The sequence below is a fragment of the Haliaeetus albicilla genome, chromosome Z (genome assembly GCF_947461875.1).
Source record: "Haliaeetus albicilla chromosome Z, bHalAlb1.1, whole genome shotgun sequence".
Taxonomy (NCBI): Eukaryota; Metazoa; Chordata; class Aves; order Accipitriformes; family Accipitridae; genus Haliaeetus; species Haliaeetus albicilla.
The window spans coordinates 10,972,746-10,994,624 of NC_091516.1; the positions used below are offsets into that span (position 1 = coordinate 10,972,746).

General features: G+C 41.6%; 1 protein-coding gene across 10 annotated transcripts in view; it reads left to right on the forward strand.

Annotated features, from left to right (window-relative positions):
- The first annotated feature begins 4,431 nt into the window (after positions 1-4,431).
- ERBIN (erbb2 interacting protein) overlaps positions 4,432-21,879 on the forward strand; it is a 127,538-nt gene continuing 110,090 nt past the window's right edge. For 2 of the 10 annotated variants that reach the window (XM_069776271.1, XM_069776276.1), the window contains exon 1: positions 4,732-5,134. The gene's annotated coding sequence lies outside the window, so the exon portion shown is untranslated. Of the gene's footprint in view, positions 4,526-4,730; positions 5,135-5,290; positions 5,563-21,879 lie in introns of those variants that run through there. The other 8 variants (XM_069776280.1, XM_069776278.1, XM_069776272.1 and 5 more) reach the window with 7 other exon arrangements.

A 21,879-nucleotide genomic window follows, 5' to 3' on the forward strand; every position in this document is an offset into this window, starting at 1 on the left:
AAATACCTTATTTTAGGCAACTTCATAGTTGGCTTTTTCTGCCAACTTCATGTTCAACTCTTTGCCCTCAGTGTGGCCAGAAACAGCTCTGCAGGAGCTTGTGAGCAAAGGACTGACGGTTACGACCTGCAGCTGTCCGTGTCCTCACACGACATGGCTGCATTTTCATCCCTCTCCGTTTATTTTGACCGGCACAAGATTCATATGAGGGCATCAGCTGTCAAAACAGACTCAGGCTAAGAGGCTGCAGCATAGCTTAAAGTGAGCGTTAAGGAGACTGTGCAGGAGCAAAGTGGTCCAAATCAGGGAAGAAGAAAAGTGCCTTAACACCACCTTGTTGTCTTTCCTCCTCCATGTGAAACACCGTGCCAAGTGTTCCTCGGTCAGAATTCAGGAGCTCACCCATGGAAACCAAGGAAGAGAAATACAAATGAAAAGTCACAATAAAATGTTTAAAAATAACTCTAAAACATTCCTAACCATTTCTGGAACACAGCATATACAAAATAGGTTTTGGTGTTACAAAGGTTTTCTATTGGTACTTGCATAATACTCCAAAACTTAGTCACGTAATACATTGACATGCATTGCTCTGTTTGATATAACTATTTGAAAAATTATGCAACCAAATACAGAGAAAGCTTCTTTGTATGGTGTAATGCAATATTTAACCACTAACAAATTTGGGATTGTATCAAAGTTAGATTGAACAGAGGTTGTTTACTTAACTTCTCTTTAAATGTAGTAGGAAGTCATAACAATATACTTCTAAGACTTAATTGCCACTGAATTATACCAGTTATGTGTTGATTTCACCAGCATAAAAATGGTGTAATCCAGTTGTGAAGCAGATCAATTCAGAAAATGTAACAGCAAGATACCTCGAATAGACGATGCGCAGATTTAAATTATGGAGTATCTAAAATAAAATTCAATATATATTTGTTAAAGAAAAGATTACTTATTGTGTCTTTATGTCTTTCAGGCAGTTATTACTTCCAGTAATTATTATTTAATACTTATATTGCAATAATGTCCAGAAGTCCCAATTCAAATCACGTTAAAACCCACTGTTCAAGTCACTACCTGAGCGTTTAATGAGCAGAAGCGCTTACCCTGAAGGCCTTTCAGTCTAGCTCTTGGAAAAGTGGAAATGCACGAACGCAACAAACAACAGTGGTAAGAATAGTGAAAAGTGGCAATCAAACCTTGTGTATACGTTGTTCAGACCATTGAACTCTTGAAAGGGACAGACACAGAGGTGACTGTTTCACCAACCGTTCTTTCAGGTTAGCTGCATGTTGTTGCACTATTTACTAGTGTTCCTGTTCAAATATAAAAATAGATATTTGAGTGAGAGGATTTGGGGCTTGGTGTCTACTGTGAAATCATGCATAAAGAATTTCTTTAAACCTTCAGTGGGATCAGTTGCACAGTCTCACTTGAAAGACTCATTATGTAACTCTATATTTTGTACTTTGTGCACTTAAACTGTAATTATTTGGTAACTGGGATACCAGCTCTGGGAATTAATGTTGCTGGGGAATCTGCTGAAGCTGTAATCTAAATACTGTCTTGGTATTTATAGCACTTTTAAATCCCCAGGATAACTCCTGGTATTTTCTTAATTTGTATAGTTGTATATGTAAAATGTCTTCAGGAGCTGCAGTCTAGCTAGCTATAGTTTCAGCAGCCTTTGGCTAGGCATTTATTTTTGATGGCTAAAACTGTAAGTGAAATAGTAGTATCGTCCATTGAAACTAACGTTGCAACTATGATAGATTCACTATGGGAGCAACAGTTGCTATACATTTCCCACACCCATCTATTCCCTGGCTGCATTAATGAATGTATTGGGCAATTTGCAGCAAACGTTGCCAAAGAACATTTTCACATTAAAAAAGTTACGATAATTCATGCATAAAAGAGGTGCCTTGAAGAGTTTGCGATGGAGGACGTCAGTTACAGAGAACTGTTCATATTAATTATGATAAGGATACATTACAGGCTATTAGACAGGAATGATAAATTGTCTGCATGGGATTAAAAATTTAGTAATTTTATTATAGCAACAGTGTAGTGCACTACAGTGAGAAATTCTGAATCTGTTGTCAGTGGGGGTGAAGTTCTCATGCTTGGCCTCAGTCCAAAGCTGACTCATTTGAAGAAAATGGCTTATCTGAACAAGAAGAAATGGAAGTGATTTAATGTTTTGAGAAGTACATATACATACATAATTTTACTTTGTAAAAACTCTGATGGTTATATTTAATTTAGTTTAATTATTTAAGTGTAGGCATAGATGTAGTCCCCAAAGAGGACTGTATGCTCTGTAAAGACGGAGAGAGGATTTGTAGAAAAGTAAAGAAACAATAAGCAAATATTATTACTCTAGTAGAAATGCATGCTTATTTTCTGTATCTGGAAACAAACTGGATATTCAAGCATACAATTCCCATACACAGGCAAGAAATTTTAAATAAATAGCAGTATTGTTAAACATGCTGGGCTTTTATAAATGTGATCAACTGTATGTTTTGTTGCTAAAGATTAAACTGTCCAAAGTCCTGTAAGAAACTGGGTGAAGCAACTAATGATCCTGAACAGGAAGTATCAGCTGGAGTGACTTTCAGGGACTGGTGAGGGTTTAAAGGACTTTTCACATCTAGTCCTATGCTAAAATTGGTGGCAGGTCAATTCTAACCTGACATACCATTTTCCTTTTTGCTGTTCGGTGGCTCATGTAAAATGGCATTTTTTAGCATTTTGTCCATTTCTCAGTAACAGATTATCATAATGAAACACTATCCCAGCTTAGTTGGTGGCAGTCCCAGTAGAGAAGCCAGGGATTAAATGGGCGTGAAAATAAAACTACCTGTCCTTAGACATGGTCTCTGCAGAAGACAATTAAGGAGCATAAGGTGAGCAGCATGTACAAATCCACCCTGCTGTCAGCTTTGTGCACTGTTTTGTGGCCAAACAGAACTCCAGGACTGTTAAAATGGCATATTGCATACACAATAGGTTATCAAATACCCATTTCAAACAATCAAGGAAATTAAACAGAAAAACATTTCCATCAACGTACTGTTGAGATCCAACAAACGCCAATATTGCAGTCATGTGACCTGCAGTAAACCCACTGGCTGCTTTTCAAACATCTTTGTACACGACTACGTTACAGTTAACAGCATTTTCAGTAACACTGTATTGTACGGGGCGCGTTGACATAACTGGAAGAGAAAACGCAGCTGTATTCCGGGGCTTATGTGAAACAGTGTGACTATGCATGTGGCATTACTTTAATTGTCGTGGCTTGCATCAGAGTTCAGTACAACATATCCAAACGCCACGTCTGGGTGGAGGTTGTTACGTTTTTGCCCCAGATGCGTCTGTTGCCCCAGATCCTGGTGACTGGAAGTTGGGGAGCGTAAGGCGCAACGGAGCGGCAGCTGCAGGGACAGCCATGAGCGTAAGACAGCAAACGCCCGATGCGTGATCAGTCATTCCAGCAATCTGGATGTAATATGTGCAATTATTAAATGAGGAAGGTGAGCTGCTTACGCCCGAGGAAACATTCGTCGTTTGGGATTGAGTTTGCCTGGGCAGCCCTCGCGCCCCTCCGGAAGGCAAACGACGCCAAAACCGGGGGGCGGGGGGGAACCAGCGACACCTGCACCCCGCCGCAGGGGTCTCTCGGTCCCCCCGAGTGGCTACCGGGCCAGGAAGGGACCCCGCAGGTCACCCGCCACCGCCCGGCCCGGGCCGGGCCCACGGACAGGCCCCGGCCCCGTCGCGGGCCGCACGTCGGGCAGAGGCGGGAGGCCCCGTTCCGCGGCCGCGGCCCTCCGCTCCCCGGGCCGTCCCGCGCCCTCAGCCCGCGGCCGCCCCGGCCCTTCCTTCTGCCCCGGCCCCCCGCACCCGCGCCGACGACCCCCGCTCCCACCGCGCCCCATTCCTCCCCAGCCCGCTCCCGCCCCCCCGCCGAGCGCCATTGGCTGCGGCGGCCCGTCCCTCACGACGCCCCTGGCTGGGGATTGGCTGCGCCGCGGCCTCCCGCGCTCAGCCCCCACACCGGTGCAGGGCGGTGGGGGGGAGGAGGGGAGGCCAGCGGGACCCGGCGGCGGCGGCGTTACCCGTCCGTCCTCTCCACACTCCCGTCGCGGCCAGTGGGGGCGCGAGCGCCGCGCCTGCCCGCTCCCGCGGCGGCCGCCTCCGCCCGGCACCCGGCCCCGGCCAGGCTCCCGCTCCGCCCCCCCCCCCCCCCCCCCCCCCCGTCGCCGCTGTGGTGCCTCCCCCGGCCGGGGCGGCGGTCTCTCCCCCGGTTACCCCCCTCCCCCACCCTGGGGCATTCCCCCTCCCCACAGCTCCGCCGCCTCCGCGGCCCCCCCGCTGCCGAGGCCGGGGAGGGAGGGGGGAGGAGGAAGAGGAGGGGGGGGCGGGAGGCGGGAGGCTGAAGCGGCGGGAGAAGGGGGAAGTGTGCGAAAGGAGGCGGGGAGAGAGGGCGGCGGCGCCGGGCGGGCAGGTGAGGCAGGCGGCCATCCCGCTCCCCTCCGGCCCTTGGCGGCGGCGCGGCGGGAGCGGGGGGGGAGAGGGGGGTCGGCGGCCCCCTTCGGGCAGCGCGGCCCCGGGCGAGGAGGCGGGGACGGAGCGGCGGCGCCCAGCGCGCCGGGGAGGCAGGCCGGCGGGCGAGGGGCGGCGGCGGCGGGCCGGGCCGGGCCGGGCCGGGCCGGGCCGCGCTGCCGGGGCCGTCTGGGTGGCGGGGGCCGCTGCGGTGTCGCCGCCGGGCGTCGTTTCTGCCGGGCGGTCGCGGCGCCGGGCGGGGCCGGCGCGGCTCGGGGCCGCCCGCGGGGCAGACCCTGGCGCGGGGGCCGGGAGGAGCCCCGCTCCGCCGCCGCCCTCCCCCCGTGCACACGCACGTCGCACGCTCCGCGAACGCCCCCGTCCTCGTCGAAAGCTGTTGCATCTTTTTTTTTTTTTTTTTTTCCCTCCCCCTCCCTCCTCTCCTCTCCTCTCCTCTCCTCTCTTCCCTTGCCCCTTAACGAGAAGAAAACTCGATTGGATTTAATATATTTCCTTGGGGTCGGAAGAAACTCCTGCCTGCTGGATCTTGTTTAGGCGCCCGACGGACAAGGTAAATTAAATGGAGAAGGCTTGGGGAGCAGCAGCAGCAGCAGCAACAGAAAAATCCTTCCTCTACCGAAGGGGGTGGGGAGAAAGGAAGGATTTCACGCTTCATTTTGATATCCTGTTTTTGGCCTTTATTTTTCTGTGTTTTCGCCTTCCGTAGCTTAGCTGTCGTTTGTGTTTCTCCCCCTCTCGCCGAAATGCTGTTTCTGTGAACGTAGTCGCTGGTTTCATGGAGGCTGAGGAAAGAGTCTGGGGAGACCGAAAGTTTTTAAGCTCTTCAGGCACAGAAGTTTCTTTGTTCGGTCGGTGAAGGTATTGAACTGAAACTGCTCGACTCCGTGACTCTGGTGCTTCATCTCCTTACCTTCCAAGACGATTGCTAACCCTGCGAGTATAATTAACTTCTCAGGAAATAAGAAAGTCCTAAAGGAGGTAGTATCTTTTATTTAATCGGAAGATATTGAGGGTTGGCGCTGCCTGTGTCTGCCGTTTCTTGTTTATCTTTCACCTTGTTTTCTGGAATATCGGTTAGTGTCTGGCTGGTCTTCAAGGCAGATGCTAGATTTCCTTATAAAAATGAGATCTCCATGTCCTCTGTAAATGCTGTCGCAGTTTTGCCCCTCGACTGCTGCCACCACCTCTTTTCCTCCCCTCCGACCCTTCTCTGTCCTCAGGATGACGAGCTGGACTGCATGTTTTTCGGCTTGTATAGGAGAGGTCTGTGTTGCATTTTGATCCTTGCAAACTTTATCTTAAGAACTCCATTAAGAAAAATAAAAAAGCTAGCTAGTGGTGGACTTCTTAAAAGTTTGTGCAGTTGAGCCTCCAAGTTAATGTAGCCTAGTTTGGTTTTGATGACCATTTTCTGCTTTATCATTTTTGAAAGGAGTCCCGTTTGAACCTGTTGGAGGGGAAACTAAATGTGAAGTTCTGGTGTAAGGTTTTGTACTGCTGGTGCTTGTTAAGTTAACGCCAGCTAACTAGTTGCATATAGTGAAAGCAATATTGCTCACCACAGATTCATTTCACATGCCTCAAAGAGGCAATTATTGGTTAGTTCTTTTGTGAAGGCAAGGAATTTCTTGTATTGTGAATGTTCAAAATGAGCTAGAAGCCATAGCTCTGTGCTAGCTTATTTAAATTTTTGTTCCTGTTTGTCAAACTCAAACGCAGCGTGTTGGTCAGATAGGATGTGTGTGCTTTAGTCTCTCAAGCGTCTGAGATGTGGTGGTATTTGTGAGGCTTGAACAAAGTAATTTCTATGCAGAATTTTTAACACTCCTACATATGTAGTTCTTTAACAGCATCAAGTAATGTAGTGTTTGATGAAAAAGTTATTAGTCCAACTCCGTCCGTTTGATATACAGTGAGGAAAAATGTTAACATTTAACTGACCTAAAGTGGCTTCTATGGCTGATAACAAGTAAATTATTTGGCTTGTGATTTATGGACTTACCTTTCCAGGCAGCAGTAAGGGTCATTCTTAGGCATCAGAAAGGGCTGAACAAAATAAATGGCAGTGAACTTCGGTTGCCTTATATGGCTGATGCTTGGCAGAAAAGCAATGAAGTCTAAATAGAGTAATCCTTTCACAAAGAACGATCACTTTCCAAAGCAGTGTTTCAGTCCCAATAATGACTTGAGATTCTTGGAGGGGGGGGTGGGGAATTGTAGCAGTGCATGACAAATTTAGTTGTAAACCACTATGTTCATAATGGATGCAATTTTGTTTCTTTTCAGACCTTTTGTGTTTCTCATGATGCACTTGATATTTTTCAATGCCATGTAGAAGAATAGATCCTTGTAGTGGAGCCACAACTTTTTACGCTAGTGTTTTGTCACCATGGTAGCTATGGATAAGGCCCTTTTTAGTGATGAAAGTGTAATTCAGTACTGCTTACAGCTAATGGTTATATCATAGAATGCCATTCAAGTCATTAACATAGTTTAGGGGTTATGAAGGAGTGTATTCTTTCTTGAGATCAACCATCTCAACTAAAAATCAGTCTGACGCTGATATTTGTATTATGAATAAAGTGCTTTAAGTATACATGTGGTAGCTCATGTTGCTTCAAACAACACTTTCATAGGTACATGTCAATGGCTTGGGGAAATGTTATTTTGACCTGGCTGTTCCATGCTCATGAATTAAATTAAGCTCAAGTAAACATCAGTAATTTTAAGTAGGTATGCTTGCAATCAAAGAGCTAGAAGTTACAGCATATGGTGTACTATGGAATATGATTATGATGATTATCATGTTAGTAAAAATATGAATAGATTTGTCTTATGAATAAGCTGCCCAGTAGATAATGTTTGGTGTAAATGTAGTGCTCTATAGGGTATCCATTTGCATATCACATTCATATAGAAATGATGAGGGGGCTCCGTGGAGAAAGTATTATGGATTGAAAGTTGCACAGTGTATTAAGCTGGTGGTGTAAGAAAACCAGCTGATGGTTATGATTTGTCCTCGATAGAATTCGTTCAGAGTCTGTAGTCCCAGGCATGAAGAGCCATGCTTGGAACATCAAAGCTAAGGAGAAGCTTGCACATATGTAACATACCTTATACGTAGCATGTTAGCAGTAGGTTCTGGAAATAGAACGGGATGGGAGCAAATTCCTCAACTCAGCTTTCCTGTAGGGGTATAATGAATCACTGGCTGTCTGCTTTGTTTTCTTGTTTTGTTTTTGTCCTTCCTGCTCCCAAGCAAAAAGGAAAATCTTTTAGGGAAAATGTTACGTAAAGATCAAATGGCTGATACGTCATCTTTTCAGCAGATTCTCCCTGTGGAGTAACCTGATCTGCTAAAGGAGGGTCCGACATGTACTCCACATAGAGGAATTGCAAATCTAATGTTTTCCGAATGAGTAACTAGTTGAGTTGACGGAAAAGCTACTCTTACGTATATGAAAATAGTAGACTGTATTTCTACGTAAGCATACAAATGTTGATGGTGACAGGTGATATGAGTAGTTAAATGTGAATTATCTGGGAAATGAACATTTAGAAACATTGCTATTTTACCTTGTCAGCCTCTGAGAGTAAGTAAAACAGTATGTCAGACAACACTTTTCACATCAGAATGGAAACACTGAAGGTAACATGTTTATCAGTTTGTGCAGTAAAGAGTCTGTAACTTCTCCCCACTTCCCTCCCCGCCACTGCCCCACATGTTTAGAAAGTGCAGTGTTTGTGGTAACCTGTTACATGGCTAGCTTAGTGTCTTCGGAACATCTGTGAAGTCCAATGCACACTTGTGAGGTATAGGTTATGTTTTCTACAACTTCTAGAAGTTTAACTGATTGTAAGAATTTTGCTTAATGTTTTGAATGCATAGGGAATATCTTTTTGTTAGTGCTGTGGTTATCTTGTGAACAGTTCTTGGCTGCTTGCACGGCAGACTCTGGTCCAGTTCTGGACAAAAAGTACTTTTTTCGTTGGGATGGGGGCTTGTGAAAGCTTCAAACGTATTTCCTGCATTTCTTATAGTTCTCTTCATCTGTTGGGGACCAGCTGCAGTGTGCTGCTGAGAGCCCACTGTATCAGCACAGCTGGCATACTTGTCTCCTGCTGAGTAAATATCGGTAAAAATTAGCGGGCCTAAATAACACTGCCTGGTGTACTTTAGTAATAATTAATTGTTAAGCAATTCTATTGAGTTTAGGATTATAAGGGAACAGGTGATACATTGAGAAACTTGACTGCTCTAATGACAAGATAGGTATGGGGTTTTTTGAAGGATTTTTTGTTGTAAAAAGATTACTTTATTGAAATACAGCCTTAATTTCTAATTAAGAATATAATGTTCATGTATTGTGAGTAAAACCTTATAAATGGTAAGATTTCAAAGTAAGGATGCTGATTTAGGGAGATTTATAAATCCCATCTTCTGCCTAAGAAAAATGGAAAAACCGAGTATTGCTATGCTGGAATTGGTGGTATTTTTATTATATACTAATCTTGGGATAATTCTGCTTTTTCTGCTGCTCTCCCTCATTAGTTACCACTTCTTTTTAAGATACTTGTTTCTCTGATGCTTAAATTTCAATATGGGCATTTGGCTTATTATTCTGTTTAGTTTCACCTGTACTTCCCCTGAAGGTGATACAAAAGCATGATGTTTCAATGCTAAATTGCACCTTCCACCTTTAAAAATACATTGTGACTTCACATAATTGAGAAATAAACCTAAACAAACCTCTTCATTTGGTCTAGTGAAACCAAACTGAAGTGTACTTATGTTGGAGAACATCAGCATTGTGACTAGCTTCCTTAGGGTAGTTTAAGTTGAAAAGTAGATTAGTTCTTTCTGTATCTGGAACTAACTTGTAGATACTTGATACTAAGCGATCGTTATACATAGGAACAAAAAGTGATGATTAAGCAAAGTCTGAGGACAATGTGAATGATCTTGGCTGCTGTGGCTGTCCTGGAAGTTGTAATAATGTCAGAAAGTAACCAAGCCTTTGGAGCTTCATGCATTTGAAGGCTCAACCTTGTTAGATAAGAGAATATGTATTCTCCTCCCCTCTTTAGCCACTTCAGAAGAGAATGAATGGGATGCCCATAGTCATGAAAATGGCCAAGAAAACATTAGGTAACAAGTCTTGTACAGAACGTTGATTAAGGAAGGCAGGGGAATGTTTTGTGCCTTCCTGTGTTCTGTATCAGTCCAATGATTAGGCACAGGCTAAACCCTAAGGATTACTTACGATAGTAAGGACAACTTCTGTCCCTGTAAGACCAAAGCTACCAGAAAGAAGGTGATTCCAAAATGCATAACTTTTTTCATAGTTTCTCAATTTTTAAATATACGATATTATATACTTTTGCATCTTTTGTAAATAGAACTATGGTTCCTCAAACTTTTGTTTCAGGCTTTTGTATAATTGAATTCTGCAAGCATAAGGCTGTATTATATATGCAAAGTAAGACAACTGCTAAAAGCAAACATTCTTTAAGATTCCCATATTTAGATGCACACTGTGAGAAGAATCACTGGAAGAAACTGTAGATCAGTATCTTCAGAGTGATCAGTTCGGAATTCGCTGGGTGCATGAGCTCCTTTTCCAAACAAAAAAGTCTTCTAAGCACACTGAATTCTCCAAGTTTGTATAGTTCAATACGTACAGTGCTGTGCTTCATATCTTGTAGACCCCATCATGAAGTTCACTGGGGTGGAATGAACAGAGATACATACACGTGGTCCAAGTAGTGAATGGCCTGACTGTTCTGGACTATCATATACTTCAGTGGGAGAGACTGCAGCTGCTTGAGTAGAATTTCCTTTCTGGGAACAAACAGGTAGGAAGGAAATACTTGTTTTAGGAGTGTTGAGTTTTGTGTTCTCTTGAACTTAAAATTGCACTTCAGAAGTAGACGGTTGGGGTATAGTTGTCTTCCTGTGAGCTTCTAGTGCTCAGTGGCTGCTGCTTGTGTCAGTTGTCTGGGGCTAGCTTTAGGAGTAGAAGCAGCTCTAAAGTGGTTTGAAGTGTTAGTAAAAGTTACAAATACTTGAAATGAAACACTTATAATTTAACTGTTAATTTGGAATGGGTGATATTTCCCTGTGAATTGGCCAGAGCTTTACTCCCCTTGGTGGGGAAAGCTCCAGTGTTAATAACTAAACTCAAAATATTTGACGTTCTGTAAGTGTGTTAAAGGTAGCTGCAGAAGGATGGTCTTGGTGTCTGAAGTACTGTGCTTTGAGCTTTACTGCTGCCTTTGGAGCCTTCTCATCAGTTTTCAACTCTAGTTGGCATGAGAGGTTCCCATAGCAGCTGCATAGGAGGCTCCATTTTCTCCGTTCTGGAAGAAAAGTTTCGTGTTCCTCCTTAGTCCTCTGTACCATAGTGTGGTGTATGAGTTTAGTACAGTTGCAGAAATTATTTCTTCAGCGTTCCTTGCCCTCCTTGTCCTTGGAGGTTTTCAGTACATATCTTCCAAAACTTCCAACCCTCCTAAGAAGGAGAGGAGAGGGCATAGTTGCTTCCAGCTACATCAGTACATCTGAACAAATGTCTGAAATGCAATGCCAGATGCCTGTGAATGTCGTCACAGGTTCAGTTATCTAAAATCCAGTTGGCAGCCAGTCACAGGTGGTTGTCTCTGGGGCTCAGCATTGGAGCCGGTTCTGTTTAATGTCTTTACCAGTGATCTGGACAAGGGGATCAGGTGCACCCTCAGTAAGCTTGCAGACAACACCAAGTTGGGTGAGAGTGTTGATCTGCTTGAGGGTAGGCATGCACTGCAGAGGGATCTGGACAGGCTGGATCGATGAGCCGAGGCCAATTGTATGAGATTCAACAAGGCCGAGTGCTGGGTCCTACACTTTGGTCACAACAACCCCATGAAGTGCTACAGGCTTGGGGAAGAGTGGATGGAAAGCTGCCTGGTAGAAAAGGACCTGGGGGTGCTGGTTGACAGCCGGCTGAATATGAGCCGGTGGTGTACCCAGGTGGCCAAGAAGGCCAATGGCATCCTGGCCTGTATCAGAAATAGTGTGGCCAGCAGGAGCAGGGAAGTGATCGTCCCCCTGTACTGGGCACTGGTGAGGCCGCACCTCGAGTCCTGTGTTCAGTTTTGGGCCCCTCACTACAGGAAAGACACTGAGGTGCTGGAGTGTGTCCAAAGCTGGTGAAGGGTCTAGAAGCACAAGTCCTATGAGGAGCGGCTGAGGGAACTGGGGTTGTTTAGCCTGGAGAAAAGGAGGCTGAGGGGAGACCTTCTTGCTCTGTACAGCTGCCTGAAAGGGGGTTGTAGCAAGGTGGGTGTTGGTCTCTTCCCAATAACAAGTGATAGGATGAGAGGAAATGGCCTCAAGTTGCGCCAGGGGAGGTTTAGATTGGACATTAGGAAAAATGTCTTCAGAAGGTTGTCAAGCGTTGAACAGGCTGCCCAGGGAACTGGTTGAGTCCCCATCCCTGGAGGTATTTAAAAGATGTGTAGATGTGGCACTTAGGGAAGTGGTTTAGAGGTGGACTTGGTAGAGTCAGGTTAACGGTTGGACTCAATGATCTTAAAGGTCTTTTCCAAACTAACTGATCCTATGATTCTAAAATTACTATGGATGTCATCTTAGGTGTTTGGATCGTGGAGAGTGTTTCCAGGCTTGACTGGAAGACTTCTGGTAGGCTACTAAGATACTTTTTGAGAACTGCTGCACACGTGACTAGTCATCCTGGCATTACTCTCCCTGGGAGGAGAAATGGTGGTTTAGAAGATCAACCCAGTTGTCAGCAATTTGATCAAATTACTGCAGGTCTTCTGTCTTTACTTACAGGTAGCCCTGAGGTTGGGATGGAGGTTTATATTTGAAACTGGGTATCGGAGAACTCTTAAATAATAGTTCTAACGCAAATTACAGAGCTTTTTTCCTGTACGGAAACGTTATGCTTAATAGTCTCTATGTGCTTATGCATGCTTGTCGTTAAAACAAACAAAAAAGCTTGGCTGCATAAGTATTTACAAGGTCAAGGCCTGTATTTTCAGTAAAAGTAAACTGCAAAGTATGGCAGCATAGTAGTCTAAATCTTTCAGTGACTGAATTGCTCTGTACTCACTTTCCATGCTCATGTTACAGAGTATATTATGAAGGTGTTGAATTTACTTAGTTTCTATTTGGCCTATGAGGTAGGTGTACCTGAAGGAGGAGATGAATGTGCAGACAGCTGTTGATGTGCACTGATACTCTGCTGCTGGTATGTTTGCTTGTTGTGGCAGATTAGACTGTGGTGACCTGGAATATCAGCTTGGTAGTTAGCTCCTTTTAGGAGAACATACTCATTTTGGGTTATTTCTGGCCACGTAATCATAGGTTATGTTAACCCTGGAGCTGTGGGTCATTTAATTTCTGAGGTGCTGTATATTTTTGGGGGGTTGGCAATAAAGTTCATCAGCAATAAAGTTCATCACGGAGGGAGAAAATTCAAAAGTTCACAGCTTTCTGATTTATAGCTATCCAGCCTTTATACCATTTATTTCAGTTGTGCTTTAGTAAACTTACACAGGGTGATTTATTCTAAATAATTCATAAATTCTTTAGTAGATCTTCTGGGAGGAATTAGAGGCAGAGGGAATGGAGTGTAGAATGCTAGAAAAAAATATTTGGAACAAACCTAGATTTTACTTTAAGCTCACTTTTGTTGGTTCACATATGTATGTTGGGAAACTATTAAAAACAAGGTAACAATTAAGGTAAGGACTCAATTCTAAGCAGAAAGAGGAGAAAAAGATGGTTAAACCTATGTGTTTCCATCCTTTCTGGGAATGTGACAGGAAGGGGAAATCAGTTGGAACTCTGAATTTGGCAAGCCGTCTGGCTCTGATTTGATGGATAAGATCAGAAATGTTGGTACGGGGGAAGGAGAAACTATCAGAGCTTTACTATTTTACTATACTATTGTTTAACTATAGTGCATCTTATTTGTGTCTTTTAGGAGACTTTTTTTTCTGAACAATGTTTTGTGAGGGAGGGAGCTTTCTGTGACTCTTAGAAAATCCTGTTCTTCCAGGACATTATTCTTAATCTAGACGTTAATGCTTTGGGTCCAGTACCAGAGATTTCATCTCAATAAATGAAAATACAAACAATACAAGTACTAGAAAAGCAAGATAGACTTAAAATATATTTTAATAGACTTAGATGAGAATAATTTACTCTTCTGCTTGTATTTTTCTGGGTGACCTCCTCTATTATTCAAGGAGCACTTATTTTGTCTTGCTTTACTGAAGCAAAGCAGAAGTGCTGAGGATGATGGCATTCCTGTGTGCTTTTGCAATGCTGCTCTTACTAGAGAAAGACAGTAGAGCAGGCAAACATTTCTGTGGGATTTTCCTGTGGGAAATTTGTGGGATCTGTGAGAGAGGTATTATCAAGATTTGAAATGTATTGTAGTCTTTCATGACATTAGTGTTGCTGAATTGGTTTTGCAGCAGCAGGCTGTGATGCCTTAAGGCAAAGATTATGGTGCTGTCAATGGAGCAGGTTAAAAGAAATTGTGATGGGATGGGAGAGAAACACCTCTTTAATCAATACTTTTTTCTCATCCCCTTTCTTCTCTTCCTGTACATAAACCAGCTGATCAAGAACCAACAAAAGCTGATCAAGAATCAACAACCAAAACAAAACTTTTAAAACAGTGCTCACTTTCTCTTCTCTGTCCCAGATGGAGTGAGTCCCTGCCTATTTCCACTGAAATAAAATTTGCTCATTTTAGATCCATAGATCATCCATCATTCCATTTGTGTTAAATCTTGACAAAGTTTTAAATTTTGGCTTCAGAGTATGAAATATCTACAGAGGAATAACCTTCACTCAAAATCAGAATGTTACTCATTTTCCCCAAACTTGTATTAACTTGTTTTTAATCTTCGAGAAGTCTGAAGGGAAGTAGGCACTGGACAATTCAAATTATTTGAAATCATAGTTATGAAATTTTCTGATATTCCTACATTGTGCTATTCAGTTCCATTTTCCTATTCTGAGAAAGAGGCTGACAGGTTAATAGCAAATCAGCATGGCACTGTCCCACTTCTTACTTCAATAGTGTCAAAGTAGTATTATACCTTTTTTTTCTCTTGCTAGAAAGCACAGGATGTCAGAAGTTAAGTAACACTTTAAGCTGGGTTATTACTAAATCAACTTTGAATTCAGTTTTGAGGCTATAATTTGCACTGTCACAGGAAGGAAGAATCTTAGTTCAACTTAAACCTCCTGTCAGGTGAAAAACTTGTTTTTTCACTTTAGATAGTGAATTAACTATGTAGATAACAGCACTTTAAGAGAAACTCTACTTCAATATAATTGCCTAAATTCCAAGTAATTCTTAAAATTTTTATTATAAGCAGTAAGCTATCATTCTTCCCTATCTACAGAGGCAAAAATACCTTGGAAACCATTCAAGAATAGCCTTCTGTTAATTTTGTTATAATAGTTGATTGTCTGATCTCCAAAATGCCTGATGTAGTAAAATAAAAATAACATAACAGCTCTTCTTTTTAATTATCATCTGTTGGCTTAGAGGAACACAACACTAAGTAAAGAGAAAAATAATTTAGTATGAAAATATTAGCTTAAATGTTTCATTAATGTGTTGGGAATGAAAAGAGATTATAAGTTGACAAAAATCAAACTACCATTGTGAGAGCAAAACTGAATAGATAGAGGACAAGAATAACGGTGCTTAGCCACATGGGAGATGTGGAGAATCTTGTGGTTAGAACCACAGTTAATGCAAAGAAGAGTAATTCTTGTGCATCAGAATTGTGAACAACTAATCGGAATGGAACAGGATTTATGTATCAGTTGTGAAATGAATGTAGAGGAAGACAAGAGGTACAGTTCAGGGATTCCTTTATTTGCCCCAGGATGGTAACTGTTAAACCTGCTGAGAATAATGTTGAGCTAATGTGTGTCATAATTATTGTATAAACTAGAGGGAGAAGATGCTTAGAATCTGGAAGAATCTGACTTTTTTTTTTTTAAACTTTAGGCCTTTATAGAAACAGGGCTGTTCCTTATCATAGCAGTGAAAAAGGTGTATTAAAGTAAAACTCTTTGTAAAGCTGCATTATAAATAAAGGCTTATTGGTTTTAGTACTGCATTTTATACTAAACAAATGTAAAAGGAAAAAACAAACTAGCTTGTTGAAGTGAGTAATGCTTACAAGACAGAGACAGAAGTGTTCTTTAAGGGGGAAGTATTCTGAAGTAAAATGGAAATCCAATTGTATATGCTACTTCTTTAAGTAGTGACTTTAATTAGGGCACTGCATAGTGTTTTAAATGTCAGGATCCATCTTTATGTGTGTTTTTTGGTAGGATATGTGGTTTTGAAATCTAACAGTCCCAAAATGGGGAATGAATACACATATCCACATGCAGTCCTCTTTTTTTGAACTCTGATCTGTGAATGTGTTTCCATTTGTGTTCCTGTTATCACAGACTGAATTGTGTAACCTGTCTAGATTTGGTGCAGCAGTTTTTCTGGGCAGTCTGTCCATCTTAGTTGGTAGAGGGTTTTGAGTGTGGTTCCTCCTTCCATGTACCTAACCTCTGCCTGCTTTGTATCCGAGAGTCTTGTACTGTTTTGGGCGTGCTGTGTTCTTCTGACCTCTGTTGTTTGATCCATCATAGTTTTAGGTAGGAATTGGGGCAATTGCTTTTGTTGGGGGAATGCATGTAAAGCAGGACATCAGGGGCTCTTTTGTCATATGGACCACACAATTTAGAAAGCAAAATAATGAAGTAACCAGGAATCTTCTGATAAGAAATAGTTCCTTTTTTTCCTGCCCCCCCTTTCTGTTTTCATTTGTGCTGAACTGTTATGTATGGCAGATTGCCTGAATTTGTGCAGGCAATTAGGTAGAGTCTGGTTAATAGATGAGAACTTTTCTTGTATATTGAAATACTGCATATTTACAGCAGTGCAGCTTGCTTGTTTAAAAACCTTTGGTATCTGCTGCAGATGGCTGCATAGTCTAAGGAGTGGCTTCCTGGCTGCATTGTACATGAAGTGCCAAACACGATGAAAGCAGTTTTGTTCTGGAATGCCAAAATACATTGAATCCGTTCAGGAAGCAACATATGTCAAATGAATAAAAATATCACACTCATGCGGAACAGAGTGTGGTAGCTATGTTTTTCAAATCTGGTTTCTTTCCTGAATTAAGGGGTTAAAAAGGACTTCTTGTATTGAGGATAGTATTAAACACCAATTGCTGACTTATACTTTTTCAGCATTTTTACTACCATTTGTTTCCCCATACCCTATTTTTTCTTTTGATTAATGTATGCCATAGATGGAAATTGAAACAAGGAGGCTATCAATAGGAGTGCTGTATAGGAAAAACAGTATTATGTTTTCCTCCTTGGATATCTAGGCCTGTGCGCATTATACAGATTTTTGGTGGGGTTTTGGTTTTTTTCTTATTTGCTTGATTTTGGTTTGGAGGTTGGGTTTTTCCTTTTTTTTTTTTTTTTTTTTTAAAAGGCTGGTAGCTTATATGTTTCTTTACATCCCTGTGAGAGTTGTATCTAATTGCTTGATACTGCAGAAAACCAGCGCTGATGAAAATAAAAATGAGCAGTGAAGGATGTTGCTTCCACCCAAACTCTTAATTCCAGCAAATTCTTGAGACAGAAAGTGGTACCATTTACAACTTATAGGTCCAAATATTGCAGGATTTTATTATGATAAAGAAACAGGCCCAGGGCAGTGTGTTTTGTTGCATATTACTTCCTTGTTTGCAAAGGAGGTGGTACTCAATTTGATTCCTCCTAGTTGGATGGCAAAGATACTAAAAATTGCATTGACAGAAAAATACATGTCTCTCTAGAAGCTGTAATTCCATCTGATCAGTTTTTAACTAATATTTTGTATAGATCTTTCTTAGCTGAAATAATTTGAAAACCTTGATTTTATAGCTCTCTTAAACCCAGAGGAATGAAGTATGTATCTTTAAAGCAATTTTGCTTGTTCTTTCTAAAAGTTGTTTTTGTCATTTGCTTCTTCTCTTCTATCACTATGATTAGACATACAGTTAAAAATTAAGTGAATTATCTTACATAAGGTCCTTACTGGTGTTCCGTCCTGTGTAAGAAGTGATATTAAAATCCTCCTGAAAGAGGAGAGAGTGAGAGCAAGTGTTTTCGTAGCTGTGGAAGGCATGGATTTACTTAAATCAAATGTTTAATAATAACGTAGCTTCAGCTGAAGCCTGACTATAGCAGAGGCTATAATTACTGTCATTTCTGTGCTTTTTTTTGTGATATTAAGAACTCAGTTGCGAAGCAGAGTTGGAAGCTTGACATGTTCCTGTCTCCTGGATTAAAAGAGGAGGCGCTGGTGTTTCTTTTCCTGTTTTAAATTCTACCCTTCCTACTTCCTGAAATTTTTAGCTGTCCCACAGTAATGATACCACCAACTAAGTATGTGCTCATCTGCTGAGAGTTGAGGTGTACAGTCCAAAACAACTTCTGGAGTTGCTTGTTTGTGTCTAGGTCCACATCAGCCCGGTTCTCATGTGGTTTTGTATTTGTTCTGGCAGTCCACCTGTCTTCCCTGATCATGATGTGTGTTAGTTTGTCTGGTCTCAGCCTTCTTTGAGATAGTTATGAGAGAATCTATAGAAAACTTATTCAGATGCACAAGAGCTTTCCTCCTTCTAAGCCTTTGTTCTCCCGTGAAGTGTGGTTTTTATCTTCATTCTAGTCAACAAATTTTGTGTTTCATAAATGAATAGTGGTCCCACTAGCTAAAGGGAGGCCTGACCCACTCAAGCACAATTCATTCCAGTGGTTCTGCTCATCTCCCAGGTAGCAGTGGCTACTATTCTGTAGCTATTGAATTGTAGGAAGTACCAGAAATAGTAGCACAAGGAAATGTTCTATCAGGTCTATGTTTTCCTTTTGTTGTTTCGTGTTTCTGAAAGGTACTTCCAGGGCACCATAGCGACTATCTGTGGGTGTCTACCTCCTCCTCTTACCTTAATGGTGTCTTTTACTTATCTAAAGTCTGTCCTGGTTTGCTGACATTTTCAGTGTGAAATATCAAGCTAAAAACTTATTCCCAGTTCAGTCCTCATCATCACTAGTAACAGGAGTTCATTTTCAAATGAACTTGGAAATTAGTTCACACATCTGTGTTCAGGTTGGACTTGCTACCATCATCGTGTTAGCGCAGTTCCACAAAACCTAATCTTAACACAAGGTTGGGTTTTGCTGTTCAGAACCTGTAAATGGTGGCAAATTGCAGTACATCTGCAAAAGTTATAATATGTCGTCTCTTCTCACTGTTTGACCAAATTAAACTCTCATCAAAGCCTTTGCCATTTCTGGTTTTAATAGACAAGTAAGGCTATGGAGCCTACTGATTTTTTTTTTCCCCTCCTCTTTGGAGTTCATTCCAAATTTTCTGCTAACATCTTTCTGTGCTGTTGATAGTGTTGTAGAACCAAGTTCATGGATTTATCCAGTACCTCTTTTACTACCTATCCATTAAACAGTTGTCTTGATTTTTTTTTTTTTAAGGTACTTTGCAACTTCTACTTTGTGTGATTTTATTAACCATGACATATAATTGATGTGACTTTAAAAAGCATATTGGCTGTTACAGTTTGTTTCATCTTTTCTTATGGTTTCTTCCTTGAACGTGTCCCTTCTCCTTAGGCTCTCTAAGACATTGATAATGTTGACTTGGGAGCAGACCAGAAGAAAGCATCATGGAAGAATTTTTTTTTTTTAATTAAAAAAAAAAAGCTGTTTCCATTTCTTCCTATCAGAAGTCACTGTTAAGTGTGTTTTTTCAGGTGTGTGATTTGGGTGGCTCTTAGTTAATCAATTAGTAGGAGGGGCAGTAGAAGAGGAATTTGGATGAGAAGCTTGTATGCACTGCAGAGATGCTGGTTTCATCCATACCAATTATTAGACTTGCTTTACATCCAAGCACCTAAAAGTTAACAGAAACTATCTTATTACATGGACTTCATACAGGAGATGCATCTAGATCAGTGGCACTGTTGTGTATTTCAAGTCTCAATTTTTCTTTTTACAAATCTATTCAGTATTCAGGGTTTGAATTACAGGTTGATATTAATTCAATATTTTTCTACAATTCTTTTTTAACCTTAATATTACAATTAGTCCCAACTGAACAAATGAAACTCTTTATCATGAGCACTTCTTGAAAAGGCACTTCCTTGTATTGGTCACTTTGGAATTTAAGAGGAGTTTTTCTTTGGTTGAATGAAAGTAAGCGTAAATAGAATTTTAACTTACCATTTTGGGGATGATGGTCTGTTTTGTATACTTTAGGCTTATTCCCTTAAGCCTTTTATAAATATGAAGCATTGCTTCGTAGGCAAGTAATTGACTTTTTGTTGCAAAAACATGTGCAGCGCTTGCTGAGCATGGGTGTCTTGCAGTTAAGAAGACCACATCCTGTAAATATTTCTTTCAGTTCTGAACTCAAAGAGTGGAGAACACAAACTGCTGACATAGTCACTGTCTGGACCATAACTATTTACTGACCTGACTGAATGTCTTCACTTCTTGGTTGCCTGGAGATACTTCTCATGGTTAATTTTTCTTTTTTGAATTATTTCCCCCTGCTCCCTCCCCAAACTTCTTGTCTTCACTGGTTGATTCTTTCAGGAAAAAAACCACCAAAACTATGAATCCAAGGCAGACTAAATTGTAAAATGTGACCCACGTGAGTGAATTTTGCTACCGTTGTATGCTATTGTGAGCATTGAAATATGTTTGCATATGTTTTTTGATACATCTTTTTCATACTGCAAGAAAAATATCAGTAATAATGAAGCTATCACCTTTACTTTAAAGGAGCCTTAATTTAGAAAGCATGTGACTGAACATACAGTTCTGCTGCATCTCCTCTGACAGTAGGCAGTACGCTTCCTCTTTCCTTCCTGTGCTGGTCCTTTGCTTCCTATGTGAAGACTTGATATTGAAGGTCAGTGAGTTGATGAGCAAGCTGATCTAATTAGAAAAATTCCCCCCAATATCTTGTAGACTTAAGCTTTTTGGGTCAGTTACTGATTGGACTCATGGTGAGGTTATGCAAACTCTAGATCTAGTAAAAGGCAGGTGTGAGGGGAAGGCAGGGCCTACTCTTTCTGTAGCAGTCTCTAGTTTGAATTAACCACAATGGGAATTGACTTGCCTTTTGAGTTCCAGTTGCTGGTTTGGAATAGTCTTTCACTTGATCACAGTAAATGTGAATTTTGCTCTGCATTGTCACTGATTTAATCCTCAATGATCCTTCCATAAAAGTCAGAAGTGCAGTTAAAAACTGGGATACTTACCCAGTTATGTCTCTTTTGGGGCAGATTTAAAGTATACCACCTCCTGTCTTTTCTGCTTTCTTGCCATAGGCAGGTTGACTTCTAGACTTTGGACAGTAGGCTGGAAATTTCATGCTTATCTGTGAAATGGTTTGTAATTGCTGCAGAGGTGGGAAATAACTAACCATGGTAAGAACTGAAATTGGAAAGGAGAAGCAGCAATGACTTTTCTCCTGAGAGCTACCTTGCAGAGCACTTGCTGTTGAGACTTTTATACCTAGTCTCTTCAGTTCCTAGGGATTTCTGGTGGCTTTATATTTTTAATTGTCTGGAGGGATCTCTTGACTGAAATGTGTAGGTCAACAGTATTTGAATGTGGTATGCTCTGCTTTCAAATTAGCCATTGAGGCTACTGTGAATGGAGAATTGACAGGTGATGAGCAGTCAGTATGATTAGTAAACAAGTTCATATGTTACATATTATGGTAGAATGATGGACTCAGAAATGTCTGTTACTGATAGTGTGGGATGCCATTACTGTATTCTGCTTTTTCATCTCAGATGGGCCATGTAGAAGCACCTTCAAAAATGCAAGATAATTTAGGGGGCAGGGGATGGAAGAATGGAAGGCATTTAGCTTCACTGTTCTAAAATCTGGGAGATTTGCAGCCTGGTTGTGAAGGTGCTGTGTAACTGTAGTGTGGGGCCATGTATAGTAGTCTCATTTGGTTGTCCTGCACTCATGAAGTGCAGGTGACAGAGCTTCTGATCTTTCTCTCCTCTCTCCCAGGAGGGCCAACCAAGCCCACAGAGCAGGGAGAAGGTGGCACTGATGGGCATGAGGTAAACAGAAACAGATTTTTCCTGTGTTGGTGCCAGCTTTTTAAGATGCTGATACTATGCTTATCTGTGCTCCTCAGAAGAGACTAGACTGATGTG